This window comes from Felis catus, chromosome E2 (assembly GCF_018350175.1).
Source record: "Felis catus isolate Fca126 chromosome E2, F.catus_Fca126_mat1.0, whole genome shotgun sequence".
Taxonomy (NCBI): domain Eukaryota; kingdom Metazoa; phylum Chordata; class Mammalia; order Carnivora; family Felidae; genus Felis; species Felis catus.
Genome location: NC_058382.1, coordinates 37,902,256 through 37,920,831, shown reverse-complemented (window position 1 = coordinate 37,920,831; position 18,576 = coordinate 37,902,256). Strand labels below are relative to the sequence as shown.

Here is an 18,576-nt window from a genome sequence, read left to right as displayed (position 1 = left end):
CATCAATACACTGAAGCTAACAAATGCTTTGAGAGGGGAAATACTGGGGAAATGGAAAAATGGACAAGACTAGTTATGTCTCTTCTGTTGAGATCATCCCTCTAATTCATAGGAACTGGCTTCAGAGCAGGAAAAACAAATGCTATAAAAAACATAATTTGTGTGTGTGTGTGTGTGTGTGTGTGTGTGTGTGTGCGTGGTCACCTAATGTTTAGAACTGAGGGTCATCCTTGCTTACATATGAAAGGAAAGAAGATTAGATTTGATTACAAAATGATAAAAATAAGCCCCAGTTCTGCCCCTTTATTTTTGACTAACCTGAAAAAAATCACACCACCTCTTTGAACTTGGGTTTCCCTAGCTGCAAAATATAAGCACAGATACCTGACTTCACAGATTCTAAGGTTCAATTAGGACAATTAAGGGGAAAATACTCTGTGAACCATCAGTAGTTGTGCAGATTTTGTTATTAGTATTTCTGCTATGTGAACCGGCCTAGGAAGTCTGGGACTGAGCAAGATAAGACTTGGTATAAACTTGTAAGACTAACCAGATGAATGGTTCTGGACATCTAACTTTCAAAAGTTCCCTGCATTTCCACACCAATTTTTCTCTTATTTCAAAGATTTGGCCTTCTCTTCCCTGAAAGGATGAGCTTAGAAAAGCAAATCATTCTTGTTAGAGTTTGTCTAGGGCTCATTGGCAATTAAATTTTCACTGGGTCTATTTTTGGACCAGTGGTGGACATTGTCAATGCTCTGTCTAACCCCCACCCGCAGGTCCTTCTTACCTGTTCTGTGTGCCCATCTGCAATCTGTATATCTTCTGTATTTTCCTTCAAGCTTCATACAGGACAGTCTTTGTGTAGTGGAGTTGCTTTTGCCTGAAAGCAAAGAAATTAGAATTATCTGATTGTTTACAATCCCCCTACATGCAAGCAGGGATAGCTAAAAATCAATGACAGGTTGGTTCAGGACTATGAAAGCCCAGCTTCCTTTCCCAGAGTTGGGACACTCCAGAACTCATGTAGGTTTTGGGCTGATGCTGGGACTATGTCTGAAATGTCATCTTTGTTGGGCTTCTTCCTCATGTCAAATATTCCCCATTTCTGCTTGTCCCATTTTCTCCACTATTTTACTGCTTTCTCTTAGAAGCACTTTGTTAATAAATGACCCTGATTTCTACTTTTGGGAAATCTAACCTAAGGCAAATCCCTTTAATTTTGAGAAGCAAAGACAGATCGACTCAAGCAGTTGGCTACGGATCCCCAGAATGGATTCGTCTAAGTAGATGGGAGAAAAATGACTGCAAAATGGAGACAATAATTTTGGCAACAATAGAGGCATTATTTCAACAGTTGCATCTTTAGAGACCATATTAAATGGAATCTAGTGTTATTAAGTGTATTTAGTAGTAACCGAACGACTCCTTGGTGATATTTACAATAACAGGCATTTGGGTGTATAAGACATGATTTGTCAGACTACAAGAGGAGACATATTGCTTGACAATTGTACAGACTTAACTAAGATAATTTTATATTGTACTTAAAAATTAATATATATTGTCTCTGTAATTTATAAAGTATAAAGAAACTGACATTTATCCAGCATAAATTTCCTTACATACATTATCTCACTTAATTCTTATCACAACCTCTTGAAGCAATTAACATTCTCATCTGAAGATGAGGTGAATCACATGCAATACAAGAACTTATGCAGAAATACACAGAGTATGGGACTGATTTACTGCAATCCACATCATGTGTACTTCAAATCCTTGTTTATTATACCAGACCACAGACTTTCAGAAAGTAGAATCACTCAAAAACAAACAAGCAAGTGGCATCAATCTTTTGCTAAGTGATTTAGTAAGTTCCTGGATGAGAGAAGATTTGTATTTTAGCTCCATCAAATTGGATGGTGCAACCTTCTCCCATCACATGAATTGCACTTCACTTAGACACAGATGTGTACATGCATTTCAGTATTCTCTTAGTATTTAGTGGTATTAAGTGTATGTGAATTTCACCTCTTCTACCTCTCCTATGCTGAAGCAAAGATTCCAGAAGGACTGGCATATAAATGATATGGTCTGTGAATATAAATTCTCACACTCAGATTAGAAAAGTAAAGTGATTATTCTTATTTCATTAGTTATAGAAGAAGACAGAATTAGGTCCAAATCCCAACTGTGACACCTAGTTATGTGATCTTATATGAGTGAAACTTTGGATCCTGAGATTTCATTATAGGTAAAAGTAGTTGGCTACTTTTAGCCTGAGAAGAATGTAGGCTGAGGTAATACTCATTGTTAATTTCCTTTTCTCGGGAATCTCAGAAATGGTTATTAAATCATATTTATTTGTGTTTTGGGTCAAATACAAGATGAGAAGTTTCCTGGCCATGGCGACATGTCCAAGGTCACAGGGAAGTGCAGAAGAAGGTAAGGGCACTTGTGCTGGAGGTGTCAGCCCCATTTGAATGGTAGGTTTTATATAAGGTTTGTCTGAATCTTAGGGTATAATCTATGTGTCAGTAGTGAGCATGTTCTCATCTGTTAGAGTGATCACACGGAAGGTATAGCAACCAAGCTGCCTATTTTGGGGGGTGAGGAGTGGGAGAGAGTTTGCCCATATGTTCAAGCAATTAGGAGAGATACTCAGGATCTACAATCACTTCACAAAAATAAAAGTGAGTTATCTTAGACATAGTTTCAGAGATGTAAACTACAGTAGCTATTTTACAGAGATGAAGTCTAACACATAAGAAAGGAACAAAACAAAACAAAACAAAACTCTGTTTCTTTGATTGTCCACTGAATAAAGGCCAGATATGACAACGAGGCAAAGGACATTCTTTCAACTTGAAGTAAAAACCTTGTGTGTGTTTTCTGGATTTATTTGAACAAAGAAAAAAAAAAGCCTGAATCAAGACAAGGGATGAGCAGAGTTTGTTTATTCCAATGACTGTGATGGATTGGTGTCATTTCTCATTTAATAATTCACATGGAGAAGCAATTCTTCTTTGTTCTCTTCTCCTACCTGCTAAAGAACCTGAGACCATGCCCTGAAATTAGCAGACTTTGACTTTGAGTCATTCAGAAGACTGTAGTTGGGCAACTTCAAGCCCCATTTAAAATTTTTCTTTAGTGCTTAAAGGCCCACCTCTGTACACAGGTTTCTGTTAACTCCTTCCCAAGAGATCTCATCACCACGACCTAATGATGGAATACATTTGTGTGTTCAGAAAAACTCAGCATTAGGAATCCTTTTCAGTTTTGAAACACATGCAGAGTTTAAATGTCTTTGTAAAACAACACTAAGAGTGAGTCACAACAGGTATTTTGCTCCCTGTGTTTTACAAGATTACTACAACATAAGGAATAGCCTACAACTCAGGAATCCTGTTTTTAACCAGGGTCCTACATTGTCCCCACTCTTAATAGGTGCCCTATTCCCCAAACAAAATAGTAATAACCAAAGCCTCACTAACTTTGACCAAGAAATTGGTCAAGGGCAAGTCAGGAGGGTTCTTTCCCTTACTCCCTATAATTCCTGTTTTCTTGACAGTGAGTGAAGTAATGAAGAGCCCTGTTAGGTTATCAGCCTCTCTCTGGCAGGATTCTCTGGCCAGGAGCTCAGCTTCCTCCCCCACATGCCCCCACTGGTCATTTTTCTAAATGCTCCCTCTTCCCTCTCTCTTCATTGTAGAAGATAACAAAGGCTATCAATCTCCCAACGCTGTTCTGATGCTTTCCTGACAGTTAGGAATTAGATTTATTTACACAGGTTTCAACAGAGTCCAATACACGTTTTTATAGGTCTTTCCCCAGAACCACCCTATTGTTGTTTTTGTTTAGTAGATGCATTATTATTTTTCTTTACTATAACAGACACAGATGAAAGTTACATCTCATTTTTAAAATCCAAAAAAGTAAAAAGAAAGAGATTAATCAGTCCCAACACCCAAAAATACTAAGCTTTTTCTTCTAATACATTATTCACAGCTCTAAAATAGCTGAATATTACTTTACTGTATGTTGTAGTGTATATACCATACATACACATATATAATATATAATATATAGCATATACTGTATAATACATGTTATGATACATAAAATATGTTATTTTTGTGTATATATACAAATATACACACACACATACATATATACACTGTGATGTTTTCCACCTAATATACAAATAATGTTTGATATGGCTTTATAATATTGTAACATAAAATCTATTGATAATATAATTTGCAAGTTAAATTTATCAAAACTTATTTAACCTAAGAGTCAAATAATAGGTGATTACTACATAGTCTTTGTTATAGAAACATGACTATCTGTGAACCTTTCTTGGTATGTGTGTATATATATGTGTGTGTGTGTGAGATATATATATATATATATATATATATATATATATATATAAATATATTATATGTAGTATGTATTGTATATATATGAAATACTATATAGTGCTATATGCTATATATATATATGTGCATGTATATATACTGCTATATACTTTTTATAATATATACAATAATACTGTATTTTATTGGATACATGTCTTAAAAATTATTTAGCTTTTAGACTATAACAAGGATCTTTAGGATCCTTGATATTTACGACCATATAGCTATAAAAGGGGTTGTAACAACATCCATCATGTTTCATGTAGAATATACCATATATTTCTGTACCTGTGCTAAATACTTCAGTTGAAATTTCAGTGGGGAAGCAAGCTTGGAATAATCTTGAATGTTCTGGAAATTGCCATCGTGAGCGGCTAGACCCCAACTGAACTGGTTTTGGTAATGACTTACTGGTTCATGTATTTTGGTGGGGTGGGGGGCATATATTCCCACATCATCTATTTTGTTATTGGGACCCCAACCTTCAAGGCATAAATAATTCTTGTATATGTACTTTGGCAGAATGATTTTGACACAGTCATGAAACCACACAGAGGATATACCATGCTCCCTTACTTCCAATCCATACACACTTAAAAAGAAGCCTCAATTTTATCGAAAGCCTCCTTAGATAAGCACCCCCTCAGAACCACATGTCTACTTCAGTTCTGACACATCCTTCAGATAGAACAAAGCATTGCTCATACCTTGAGCTCTTTAAAAAATGCTCAGGACAGCAAGATTCCAGGTGGCAGTCGGCCATAGATGCAGCTCTTTTTGGCAGGAGTAACTTGGTAAGTTATTCATTCTAAGCAGTTTGTGGGGGAGGTTCTTCAGTTCAGTATTGTCACTCACTGTTTACTGGGGCTGAAAAATTAGCACCATTCAATTTTTAGAGTATTACAATAGAATTCATTATATATGCATACATAATTTCAATTCGGTTTCTGTAAGAGATAATGTCAAATGTTTAACACAGAAACAATAAATGTGTGAGTGTCTAGCACAATAGGGGTATTGAAAGATAGATCTTTAAAAGTAGAAGCTTCTGAAATACCATAACCTGAATGTAACTATCTATCTACCATTTGTCTATAGCATAAAATACACAAACATTCACAAGGGTAATCACTGACATTCACTTGTACACTTATACATGATATTTTTTTGTATTCAAAAAAGTATTTAAGATAGGCATCAAATTAAAACATTTGTTTTTTTCTCTTTCTAAACAGTGAACTCAGAGTTCTTTGAGTAATGGAAGAGTTCTGGGCCTCTTGGGTGGCTCAGCCAGTTGAGTGTCTGGCCCTTGATTTCAGCTCAGGTCATGATCCCAGGGTTGTGTGATCCAGCCCACAGCAAGCTCAGCACTAAGCCTGGAGACTGCTTAGGATTCTCTCTCTCCCTCCCTCTCTCTGTCCCTCTCCCCTGCTCATACACACTCTCTCTTAAATAAATAAATAAATAAATAAATAAATAAATAAATAAATAACTGGAAGTGTTTCATTTTATTTGTCATATCCCCAGAAGTGAACACAAGTCCATTCATACAATACTCAGTATACAGTTTTTTTTTTAAATCAATAAATGAAGAATGAAGATAAGGAGGAATTAAGTAAGGCACTAATCATACAATGTACAGGAGAACCTCCCCAATTTCTCCACTCCAAATTTCAACAATGCCAAAGTTGAGAAACCTTGATTTAGATTGAAGCATAAAAAATTTATAAGAGTTGAATAATTAATATCTGGGTTTTTGATTAAGAAGGATTAATACAATTTTTTGCCATCTTTGGAAGAAGTTATCAAGCTTTCCAAAAGTAAAAAGAGTAATTTTATACAGATTTTAAAATGTTGGAGCTATGAATTAATGAGTCCCAAGGATGCCTGAGCCATTGGATTGGACAGGGTTGGTATACACTTTGCAAAATGTGGCTGCCCACACCACTGCCTTCACATCTCATTCTCTGTAAATCAGCCAGTACAGAGAAGTTTCTAAGCTCCATTTAATTGTCCCAGTCAAGAAGATGTTATAGAAGTGAAACTTCATAGTGAGTCATGTGGGTGCTTACTTAGACTCCAGAGAGGGAATGACCTTTTTAGTTACCAATAAAATGGCCTTCATTTTAGCCAGTTTGTACTGCTTTAGTCTTTAAAAGAGAATCAGACTATGAATAGTCCATTTTCAATGAAATTAACAAATAGAATACTTCTCAAAGAGTGGGTTAGAGCTAGGTCTCTAAAGCTACATTAATTCAGCCTGGAGCATCAGTGCTTGTCTTCTTTTATCTAGTCATCATAGAACTGAGATCTTTAATACTATGGAGAGATACATGAGTCTTCAAACTTCCTTTAGCCTTCCATCTCTGAGAAAATGATCCATGACTTTAAACTTTCCTCAGAGTAACTTTAACTTGCCTTCAAACTTCTTCGTTATGTCCCTGGAAACCATTCCACTTTCTTCCCACCTCTTGACTATATACAAGTAGTATATATGTATATATATGTATACAGTCATATAGTGTGTGTGTGTGTGTGTATATATACATATATATACATATATACACATATATACACATACATATATACGTATATATATGCACGTATATACATACATATATACATATACATATGTATGTGTGTATACACATATATATGTGTATGTGTGTGTGTGTGTGTGTGTATATATATATATATATACACACACACACACACACACACACACACACACACACACACGCATACATACATGTATGTATAGTGGGTTGGAGATCCAGAGAAAAGCAGATGCTGAAAGTCTGAAGGCTCTCTATTGCAATGGGGAGGTCAGCCTTTGTACTAAGGCCTTCAACTGATTAGATGAGATCCACCCACATATAGAGGGCAAACTGCTTTAATCAAATTCCACTGAATTTAATATAAACCCCATCCAAAAATACCCTCATAGAAACATCTAGGATAATGTTTGACCAAATATCTGGACACCGTGGCCCAGCCATGTGACACATAAAATTACCCTTCACAGCCACTTATGCACACTTACCATTCCTACTACTCTTAGGCATGTATGTACGTGAAATGAAAGCCAGTGTTCAAAAAGAAATCTCTTACATAAATGTTTATAGTGATTTTATTCATTAATTGTCCCTAATCAGAAACAACTCAAATATTCTTCAAATGATAATGTATCCATCAAATAGAATGTTACTCATCAATTAAAATTAAAAAAAATACTATTATAAGCATGACATGGGTGAATCTCAAATTCATTATGCTAAGTGAAAAATGCAGATAAAAAGGTTACATAGTATAAACTCCATTTGTATGACATTCTGAAAAAAAAAGCAAAATATAATGAAAAAAAAAAAAAAAGCCCAGATCTGGGCACCTAGATGGCTTAATCAGTTGAGCCTCTGACCCTTGATTTTGGCTCAGATCATGATCCCAAGGTCATGGGTTCAAGTCCCACATTAGGCTCCCTGCTGAGCATGGAACCTGCTTAAGATTCTCTCCTCTCCCTCTGCCCTCTTCCCCAGCTCATGCTCTCCTCTAAAACAAACAAACAAACACACCAAGATCAGCGGTTAACAGTGGCTGTGAAGGAGATGTTGATCTCAAAGGGAAATAAGTGGACCTGTTTGCGGGAATGTTAAAACTGTTGTGTATCTTGATGTTTCACAACTGCATACGTCTGACAAAACCCAAATAGTGAATTCTACTGTACTAAAATTATATTGCAATAAACGTTTTCAGGGCAATTCTGCAAAAATGAAATCATTACACACTTAACGTATGAAAATATATATGTAATATAACTAGATAAAACCCAGTAATACCAGGACCATAAGATGAAAATTTTCAGTTCTCTTGACAATTGTCCAGTTCTCTGGACAAAAAATCCATTTTGCTCAAAAGAGGCAGTTCTACCATGTACAAATACTCAACAAACTAAAGAGGAATTATATGTGTACTTTTACTATTTTTAATCATCAGTGTTCTTACAACTTCTAATTTGAAAGATATCTCCCATGTATACCTTTTTCCTTTTACTTTCTTTCAAAAAAACATGAATTGCCTTTTCCGGTCTTTCAACAAGTTTCAACTTAAACTTACATGCTTTTATATGAAAGAAGTATGGCATTCCCACTGTTTATGAGTGCTACATAGTCTCATTAAGTCATTTCCTGCTAACAACAAATGTCAGAACACTTAGATTCTCTATCTGGAAAATAGGGATAGCGATGCTTGAAATGTTTATCTTACTCAAGATCTCTTAGCTAATAATTTAGTGACCCAGGATATGTACCTAAATCTGACTACAGGTTCCAAAATACTTTCCTTTCAAGTTTCCCAAGAAAATGTTCTAAGCTGGAGCCACAGATACTTGGATTCCTAAATTCCTCAGTTGGTTGCAAGGGTTGAAAGAAGCTCCCCCCAAATTTTCTCATGATAAGATAAAAACATTGCATCCAAATTGATAATTAAGAAAGAAGTAATTGAACACTGGAAGCCATTCTTAGCAGAACATATTTTCTGACACTTGGTATCAGAATCTTCAAGATGCCTCCAACAGAAGATACTGGGGAAAGTGGCCAGAAAAGTCAGCCACAGAGCATTGCTTAGATTATTTCCCAGGCCATCTGTACTACTCTAGGGTCTCATCAGTTAACTTCATCAACTTCTCCAAATGGAGAATGGAACAGTCAGATAATTTGTTCACATAATCATACATAAAGGACCAAAAGAAATAACACTTCCCATTGCTTTGAAAACAGGTAAATTCTGTTCATTATAATTTTGTTTGGGCAGTGCTGTGACTTATCTTTTTCACAAGCTATGCTAGTACCTTAGAACAGAGTTGGAAATTCTTCATTCAAAGTTAGTATAGTAAATTACCAACAAAATAGAGTCTCCCAAACAAGTGGGATCTTGTTTATGGAAGATAACTGTGGTCCATGCTCTGGATTAGATATCCACTTTTGATAATGACAGTAGGTAAATAAACAGAACTTTATGTGCTTCCACTCATAGCAAAGCAATAAGTTTTGACCTTGGTTGGTCATGTCACCAGAAGGCTGAGGAGCAAATTGCTGAAAACGACTAGAAATCATAGTGAACTTACTAACCTTCCAGTCATGCCAGGTATCTCTGTCAAGATATTCTATAGAATGCCATTAGTAGAACAACAGGGAGATGGAAGTCAACAGCCCAGCAAAAGGGGTCATTCATGAAAGAAGAGAAGACGACAAGTGAAAATTACAGTTTTGACATTAGTAAGTGGGAATAAATAGAGATGTTCTCAGAATGGTGCTTGTAAGCAGGGAACAGGTAATTGCATATAATAAATGCCCTAGAATTGTCATTCTTGGGCTGGTATGCCCTTCCTCTATTTCATTGCCTCCTTCGGATACTTGGTGAGATCTGTTTTATTTTCTCTTGTCTTTGCACTTTATATTGATAATGAAGCCTCACACCTAATAAAGAGTCACTCCTGGAAACTGGACTCTCCCTTCCCCTGGCAGGAAGAAGCAAAACTCCTTTAGAATATTTTATTCCTTACATCTCTGAAGTATAAATTCTCAGGCTATTGATTGAAACACACGCTTTTGGGTCATTGTATCATCTTCTGTGATGGTTGCTTAATGCCTGTGGGTTGCCTAATGTTCAGTGGAGAAAACAGGAAAGAGAACCAAGATTTACTAAAATCCATCATGTATCAGACACTGTACTAGATGCTTTTCATTACATCATTTATTACCTTATCAATCATAACTAACAGATAATTCCAAATCTTAAGAGTTTGGAGTTATAGAAAATAGAATATAAAGATTAAAAATATTTATATTCTATTTTATCCAACTATTATGTGTCCTACTTCTTGTTAATTAAGAAACCAACAGAGTCACTGAGGACAAAGACTTTCCAAATCTTTGTCTACCTTAGTCAATGTGGACTTAATTTGGGGCTGGCTGCCTTCATGGCTGCAAGAAGGATGCTGCAATATTAAATGCAACATCCAGATATGACAAACCCAAGTGGAAGAAAAACAGCATTATTATGGATAAAACCCTTTTTCAGGATCCTCTTGTGTCTTTTTGAATTGAAAATAATTATATCACAGGCATGTTACTAAACTACTTATTGGTAGATAGAAATAAGAACACTGTAATTGACTCCAACTAATAAAAGTTAACCTCAGAGAAAGGCTGGATTGCTTGGGGAAAGGAAGACATCTAGACAAAACTGAGATTTTATAGGAAGTGAGAAGGTGATATCTTTTGACTTTGACAACATAGAACATCTAATGACTTGTATGGGCTATGGAAACTTAAAAAGCAGAGATAGAAGTATTTAATTTAGTCTCTTTATCCATTATGACATTGTGTCCTGTGTTTTTTCTCTATTCTACATGGTGGTTTCAAGCAAGGGTTTGAGAGGGGTAGGACATGTGATTACAAAATTATAAGTCACCACCTTGGCCCATTAAACATTTGAGAAATCTGTATGTGAGAATGTCAATCCTCTCAGGCCACGTGCACTGACTTCAATGCTTTGTGGTTTGGTGGAAACAAACCTAGCAAACCCAAACCTTGGTCACTAAAAATGAAAACTTTATTGGATTCGAACAAATGGATACAGAACAGCAAAAATACAATATGTGGTTAACCACAGACCAAGCAGTTCCTTCTGCTTAGTTCTGCTGACACCTGAAACTCTTTTCTCCATCATTGCTGCTCTTTTGGCTCTGGTCCAGTAGTTGATCATCTGAATGTGGAGAATTACTGTGAGGCTAGCACATTTTTAATGAGTTCACATAGAAATAAAGCTTCTCAAACTTGGTACATGCTTATAATTTTGTTCCCTCCTTCTGGGAGAATGAAATGTTGAGTTTATTATATACATCTTGAACAACCAAAGTGTGCCATTCAGGACTAACTCTCAGCCTAAATAAACATGGCTCCTGATCTCTTAGCTAGCCATCAGGGAGGTGGTAATGTCAACTCTTAGTGAACTTCTGGAACTGTAAAAAGGCAAACACAATTTAGATCAGTTTTACCTTGTTTGGATTGTGAATGTCAAAATCTTATGAAATTCTTACCATTTTTTGGATGAATAATCCAATAAGAAGTGGAGAGACTTGTCCAATTTGAATTACAGTCCTAAAACAGTAATGCATCTAGCATAGCCTATGGACATTTGATATCTGGATATAGCATTAAAAAAAATGACTATGTTCACTTTAGAACTTCAACATAGTGAATAGAAAATACCACATAGACTTGGGTTTAAATCCTGAATATTTTATTGATTAGTGGTTCTGTGACCTGAGAACAGTATTATATAACTTTCAGGGTTGTTGTGCAGATTATATATAATACAAATGTGGTTTTAATATAATGGTAAGAGTATAGTAGATCCAAAATTTCAAAGAATTTGTGAGTACAAAGAGCAGGTATAAATTAGTGGGCTAATCTTGTCCTGGTTGTCTTCCCAGCTATGTATCTTGTCCTCTCCTACTCTACTACACATTGTAGGAAGACTTACTTCTATAAGCTGCATTTCTCAACTGCTCTATCTGTTCATCTCTACCTGATTTCAGTATTTTTAAAACTCTATAAGGAGACATGAAAACAAAGGTAAGTGGAAACCAAATTCATACAGTATCCTTCACTGGGTCCTGGAACAATAAAAGGGTATTCATGGAGAATTGGTAAAATCCAAATAGTCTGAAGATTAGTTAACAGTAATGTACCACAGTTATATTTATTAAACATTTAGGGGGAACTTGGTAAAGGTTATATGGGAACCTCATTTATACTCTTTCAAATGTGTCTATAAATCTGAAATTATTCAAAAATAAAACATTTACTTAAAATTTTAGTAAATTCAAGGCAGGATGCTTATCTTACAGCCCACCCCTCCCTGCCCCCTTATCAAGAAGCTTTTCCAGCAGTGGGGTATTTCCTCCATGGCTCCAGTGCCCAATGAATGGCATACCTGTCTCTGTTTTCCTCTGGAATATGTTAATACTGCCTCCAATTTCTTTTTTTTTTCTTTTTTTGTTTCTTTTAAACTTGGGATGAATTTCAGGACCACAGTCTTAGTGACTTGGACACTACTACTTCTGGGTTGATGGGTTGGTAAAGATGGACTCATGGTAACCATAAACCTTAGGGATGTTAATAAACCAAATAATAAATAGTCTCCTTAGCCTTCTTGAAAACTAACTTTGAAGCAACCTGCACATCGCTTTCCTATTAGTTTAATATATTCTGTTTAAAATCTAATAAGATAGTTTATTAAGTTTATTTATTTTGAGAGAGAGAGAGAGCGAGCAAGCAGGGAGAGGCAGAAAGAGGGGAAGAGAGAGAATCCCAAGCAGACTCTGCATTGTCAGTGAGGAGCCTAATATGGGGCTCATACTCATTAACCATGAGATCATGATCTGAGCCAAAACCAAGAGCCAGCTGCTTAACCAACTGAGCCACACAGAAGGCTCAATAAGATGACTTCTTGATGAGCATAGGCTAAGAACCACAGGAGTTGGTAATAGGATTTTATTATTCAGGGATATCTGGATAATAAAGTTTAATTATCTGACATGAAGACATTTCTAAGCCTTTTATGTGGACAGAGCAAACAAGACTAAACAAAGCAAAGAGGGCAATCAACAAGTGGTGCTCACTTCTTCATCTATCACTCTCTTCTCCATATTTGTATTAACCTTAGAGTCTGATCAACTTCCATCTTATTGAAATATTTCATGTATTCTAATTCATCCACTCACTTTATACCCAAATTTTGCATTCTGTCCTTTTGCATGTATTTGTATTGATAATCATGCATAGCTCAATCTATTTCCAATTTCTTACTGGGCATCATACTTATTTGATGATGAGTTAATAATATTTTATGTGTTATTCTATTGTTATTGTCATTGCTTATTTATATTGTGTTTCTCCAAATAAACATGCCATAAATCTATTGAAAGGACCAAGGTAGATAGTTGAAATTACTAGGTTCTCAGAGCTCTGGGATCAACATTCACCAGATAAGTTCTAATTAATCTTGTCACGGCCTCTTCCTACTCCTCTGGAGCCTACAAACAATTTCCAATGCCTATCACACTAGCAACAGGGGGGAAGCACAATGATTCAACTATGAGCACAGCTCCCTGATGCTCATGTCCTTACCCTAGCTAATAAGCACCCAGCTGTGGAAAGAGCATAAGCTCGGAAATCAGAATGTCCTAGTTTTTAAGGCATGAGAAGTGGGATTGAGAACAAGTTACTCTGACCTGCAGTTTCTTATCTGTGAAATGGGATGAGATTTTATAGCTCTTAGTAAATGAAATAGAGAGTAATTTAAAACAAACACTACTCAGTGCTTGAGATATGGTAGATTTTCAGTGTTCATTAATTCCCTGCCATGTGTAAAATAATCCAGTGTATTCCCAACTCCTTCTTCCAGGATCCAGTAAGAGTATAGCAAATAAATACTTAAAAAAATACAAAAATCCTCCTCAGATAGTATTATAGCTGGTTTCTCTAAACATCCTATGTCACATCTTGACAACTTGTAACCATGTCTCTTAGGTTTCAAGGACCCCGATTCCTGTGGAGATTTTGGGGCTCAAACTTACATTCAACTTATATCTGCCAAATGCTTTGGCTTCTTTATTGGTAGGAAAGGAAGTAGGCATGAATCAATATTATAATGGAAAGAAATATAAGGTCTGAAAGATGTAGATTTGAATCTTGCCTCTGCCAATTATTATCTGAGCAACTCTTGGGTAAGTTTGTTCATTTATAAAATGATAACAATAATTAATACTTCACAGGGTATTTATGAAAATGAAGGAAACATGGGAAGAAATCAATGAAATCTTTGATATAGTAAGATATGTGCAAATTTATTAATAGTAGAGTCAGTTGATGGTTTTTATTACTGAAGCAATTTTTGGTTCATTTGGCGGTGTTGGGGGGCACTTAGACTTACGTAGATGGGCGGCAAGACGTATCCCAGAGCCTGCTCTGCTGCATCAAAGTCATGATCTACCACCCCTTCTTCCTAGAACTGGTAGGTCTTCTCACCATAACATTCCCTTCTCAGCCAACACACTGTCACTTTCCTTGCTTAGTAGACCATTAGTTCATAATTTCAAGATTGAGGAAGAAATGAATCTGCTATGCCTTTGTGAACTATTTGTTATTTTTATTTTTGTAGTGTGACTCGACCTTCCCAAATACTGATTCCCATTAGTTTCCTATATCTTAGGCTATTTCCTCCACATTTAATTCCAAGCCTGGCTTGCAACAACTGTAGGCAGTAAGAACAAATTGCAGGAAGCCAATCTGGACAACTCTGACATCCTAACTGGTCTAATGACCTACTCTCTTATTCCTGTATGAAGAAATGAATTTATAGTTTCAACCTGATTACCTATGATACCATTTCTTTCAGGAATTCTCTGTCTCTATCTCTCTCTTTATATTTCCAATTAAGATATATATTATTATATGGGACACAAGTCAGTCACACTCTCTGTTATCAAGAAAATTCATATCATATAACTGGTTTGATGAGACTAAGGGTTTGGAAAGTAAATTATATAGAATTTCAGGGGCCAAGGTGCAAGCTACATCATCATTTATTCATTAGTTCACTTATATCTTTAACAAATATGTATGAATACTTCCAATATGATAACCCATATGAATTCAGAGGAGAAAGAACAGGACTTGGAATGTAGGAAAGCTGGATTCATATCTTGCCTTGACCCTGAGAAACATACTCAATCCCTTGAGCATCAGTTCCTTCAATTAAATAAGAAGAATTGGAAGGATACTGTATTTAACATGTTTCACAGCATCTGCTGTACTATTCATGCTCAATAAATGTTGTTTCTTTTTTGTTGTTGCTATTTTCTTGCTAAAGTGAAATAGATGGACTATATTTAGAATAATTGAAAAGTTCTCCATGTTACCATTTTTAAAATAAGATTAAAACACTATTCGTTTTGTACCCTATAATTATTTTAATTAATATTTATCCCCTCTAAGTATTAACAAGGATCATGGCTTCAGTGATCTTGACTACAGATGTATCAAGAGAGGCCTTTGCCCTCCCAGATAGCAAGGTGTATGTATGTATATCTATATGTAATGGGATGTTGGTGAGGTTGGTAAACATTATTTCTGAGTGAAACTCTAGACACTTAGAAAGGAAACTGGAGTTGCAATTTGACAGATGAGTCACTTCTGAGACTTCTGTGTTCACAGATGAAGGACCAGAGTGATATAACAAGAAGGAAACCCAGAAATATATTCCTCTCATCACCACAGATAATTAGAATCATAGAATCCATGAAATAATTGTCTTCACTTTCAAAAGACCACTGGTAAAAAAACAAAAAACAAACAACAAACAAAAAACAAAAAAAACCATGGACAAGCAGAACTACTGACTCCTCAGGTCTCACTAGTCTCTGCCTACAGACTAAAAAGTTTTAAATGCCCAATCTAAGATGACACAGTCAATGTAGTAATCTGACAATTTTAAGAGATGTTAGGTATTTAAATACCTATATTCAAAGACTGTACTGTAGTAGTAAATACTAGTTTTCAGCGTATGGAAGAGGAGATTTATCTGTGAATGCTCCCATAGACTGAATGTTTGCATTAAATGCTTATCCCCAGTGTGATGGTATTTGGAGATGGGGCCTTTGGAAGAAGGAATAAATTACCTGATACAAACTTAATTCTATACAAAGAAATGATAAACAGGGGAGACTATTGTATTATCAATCCCACTGTTTATAGGACTCTGATTTAAAGATGTCAGTAGGATTTCAGGCACAAAGACAAAAACAACTCTACACTCTTCAATATGTATAGATAATTCAAGTATCAATTATTAGATACATAGATACTTGTTCACATTAGTAATAAAAGGACTAGAAAGCTCAACAGAAAAAAAAAGGCAGAAAAAAAAAAAGAAAGCCCAACAGAGAATACTGAGGGATCCCAGAGATTAGCAACAGAGGGAGGACATTACCACTTTAATTTTTTTTAAATGTTCATTTATTTTTGAGAGAGGAAGTATGAGCGGGGGAGGGGGAAGGGTAGGGAGAGGGGGATAGAGGCTCTGAGCTGACACCAATGAGCTCAATAGGGGGCCTGAACTCATAAACCCTGAGATCATGACCAAAGTCGGAGGCTCAACTGACTGAGTCACCCAGGCAGGTACCCCAAGACATTACCACTTTAAGAGCTGAGTGTTCAATAGGGGGAATATCAATAGTATCAATAGTACATAGGCCAGAGCCCATAATGCAGAGTTATCCAAAAGGAACTAGAGCCATGGCAGGGTGTTGTTTTGTTTTGTTTTGTTTTGTTTTGTTTTGTTTTGTTTTCATGTGAAGGGCAGCCATGGAGGGAGGCCATCTGGTGGAAGCTGGAGCCAGAAGAGCAATGCAGCCTCCATCAGAGGCAACATAGGAAACTGAAGGAAAGGTAACAACATAATTTTTCTCTCCCTTCCAAAGTTCTACAAGGTGTCTTATTGACTGAAGAACACTAAAAACCAGAGAAAAGGGGGAATCTGGAAAACATAGTTACTCTGAAAAGAGAATACAGTAAGAGAAGAGCAGGTATAGATTGGAGAGTATATGGATGGTTCAGTGGCACACTCTTTAATCCATCCTATAGAAGGGGTGCATAGTCATTAGTATAACAATTCCACTTGACTCTACATTACCCTGTTAAAACTTCAATGGCTTTCCTTTTACAAAGTTATTAAATGTTTTGCATGGCCTCTTCTCCCACTTGTCTCCATTCTGGGAATTATACTCCAGAATTACTTGTACACTTGCTTTTATAATATTTTGCAACCATTATATATGCTGTTTATATCCTCAGCTGGACAGGATTCTCAAGACAAAAGACTATTTAACTTGAAGTCTCATATCAAATAACTCATCCTCTATGTTCAGTCTATAAGTCAACACAGCCATCACATAAAGACACAAGGGCACTTGTAAAAAAAATCCCATCTTGTGGGTTGTCAAACTGTATGATCAATTTGTCCTACAATGAGACTGAACACCTTCATAGGCAGTAACTGCCAGTTTCAACTCTGTACCTCCAACACCTAATAGTATATGTCACATGTTAGAAACTCAATACATATATATGGAAAGAATGACTAAATAATCAAACCAAAATGAATAAAATGAAAGTCTGCACAGTATACTATTCAAAATCTCATAACCTTCTTACTACAACTCCATGTTACATGTTACAATATGATATGTGAACTCTTCATGATTGATATTATGAGAAGACAAAAAACTAGAAGAGTGTGTTATCAGGATATCAGTAAAGTTTCCCCTGAAAAGCATGCTAACATGCTATATATTCACCTGACAACTGTTGGCCTTTTGACCACAAGAGGTCAACAAACAGTAACTGAACATGGTGGCCTTCATGGCAGTTGGTCTTTGCATTGTATTTCCATGAAAACCAATACTGTGTGGAAAACTGTGTGGCACATATTCATGTTTAAGTCCCTACTCATTTATGCCAACATACCATATAGAATCCTAATTTATGATTAAATATTTCTAAAAAAATATTATGCTTAAGCAAACATTAGCAAGAAACTGAGATGACATTTAAATCAATCACCTCATTAGCAACCAGTTTTTATAATAGCATGATATTTATGGGAAAAATACTTACATGTTGTTAGATTCAACACCAAATTTAATGGTCTTGAGGTCTTTGCCATCTGATAAAACCTCCTCTTAGGTGACAAGTCAATGTTTTACACTAGAAAATATCAAAGAAAATAATATTCATCGTTGGTTTGTGTATGCGCTTGTATGTTGTTTTTTCCCCCTTTCTCCTTTCTCCTTTTGTCAGGCTAAACTTTATATAAAAAAAGAAAGAAAAAGAAAGGAAGAAAAAAAATCCTGGTAATATTGAAAGCAAATTTCTTTATAAGAATATAAAACCCAAGATAGACTTTGTAAAGTTTGCAATTAAAATTCAGAAGCTTCATTTTAGTGAATGCTTTAAAATATTGCACACAGTTTGCTATTTCCCCTTGATTTTCTAATGAAATTGCAAATAGAAATTCAAATCTA

The 18,576-nt window shown here is 35.7% G+C and overlaps 1 long non-coding RNA gene across 1 annotated transcript; it reads right to left on the bottom strand.

Annotated features, from left to right (window-relative positions):
- Positions 1-695: 695 nt before the first annotated feature.
- LOC123382245 lies at positions 696-18,262 on the bottom strand. The gene is made up of 3 exons (XR_006590326.1): positions 18,170-18,262; positions 5,135-5,294; positions 696-883 (listed from the first exon to the last, which is right to left on the bottom strand). It is a non-coding gene; the product is annotated as an uncharacterized LOC123382245 (long non-coding RNA).
- Positions 18,263-18,576: the final 314 nt, after the last annotated feature.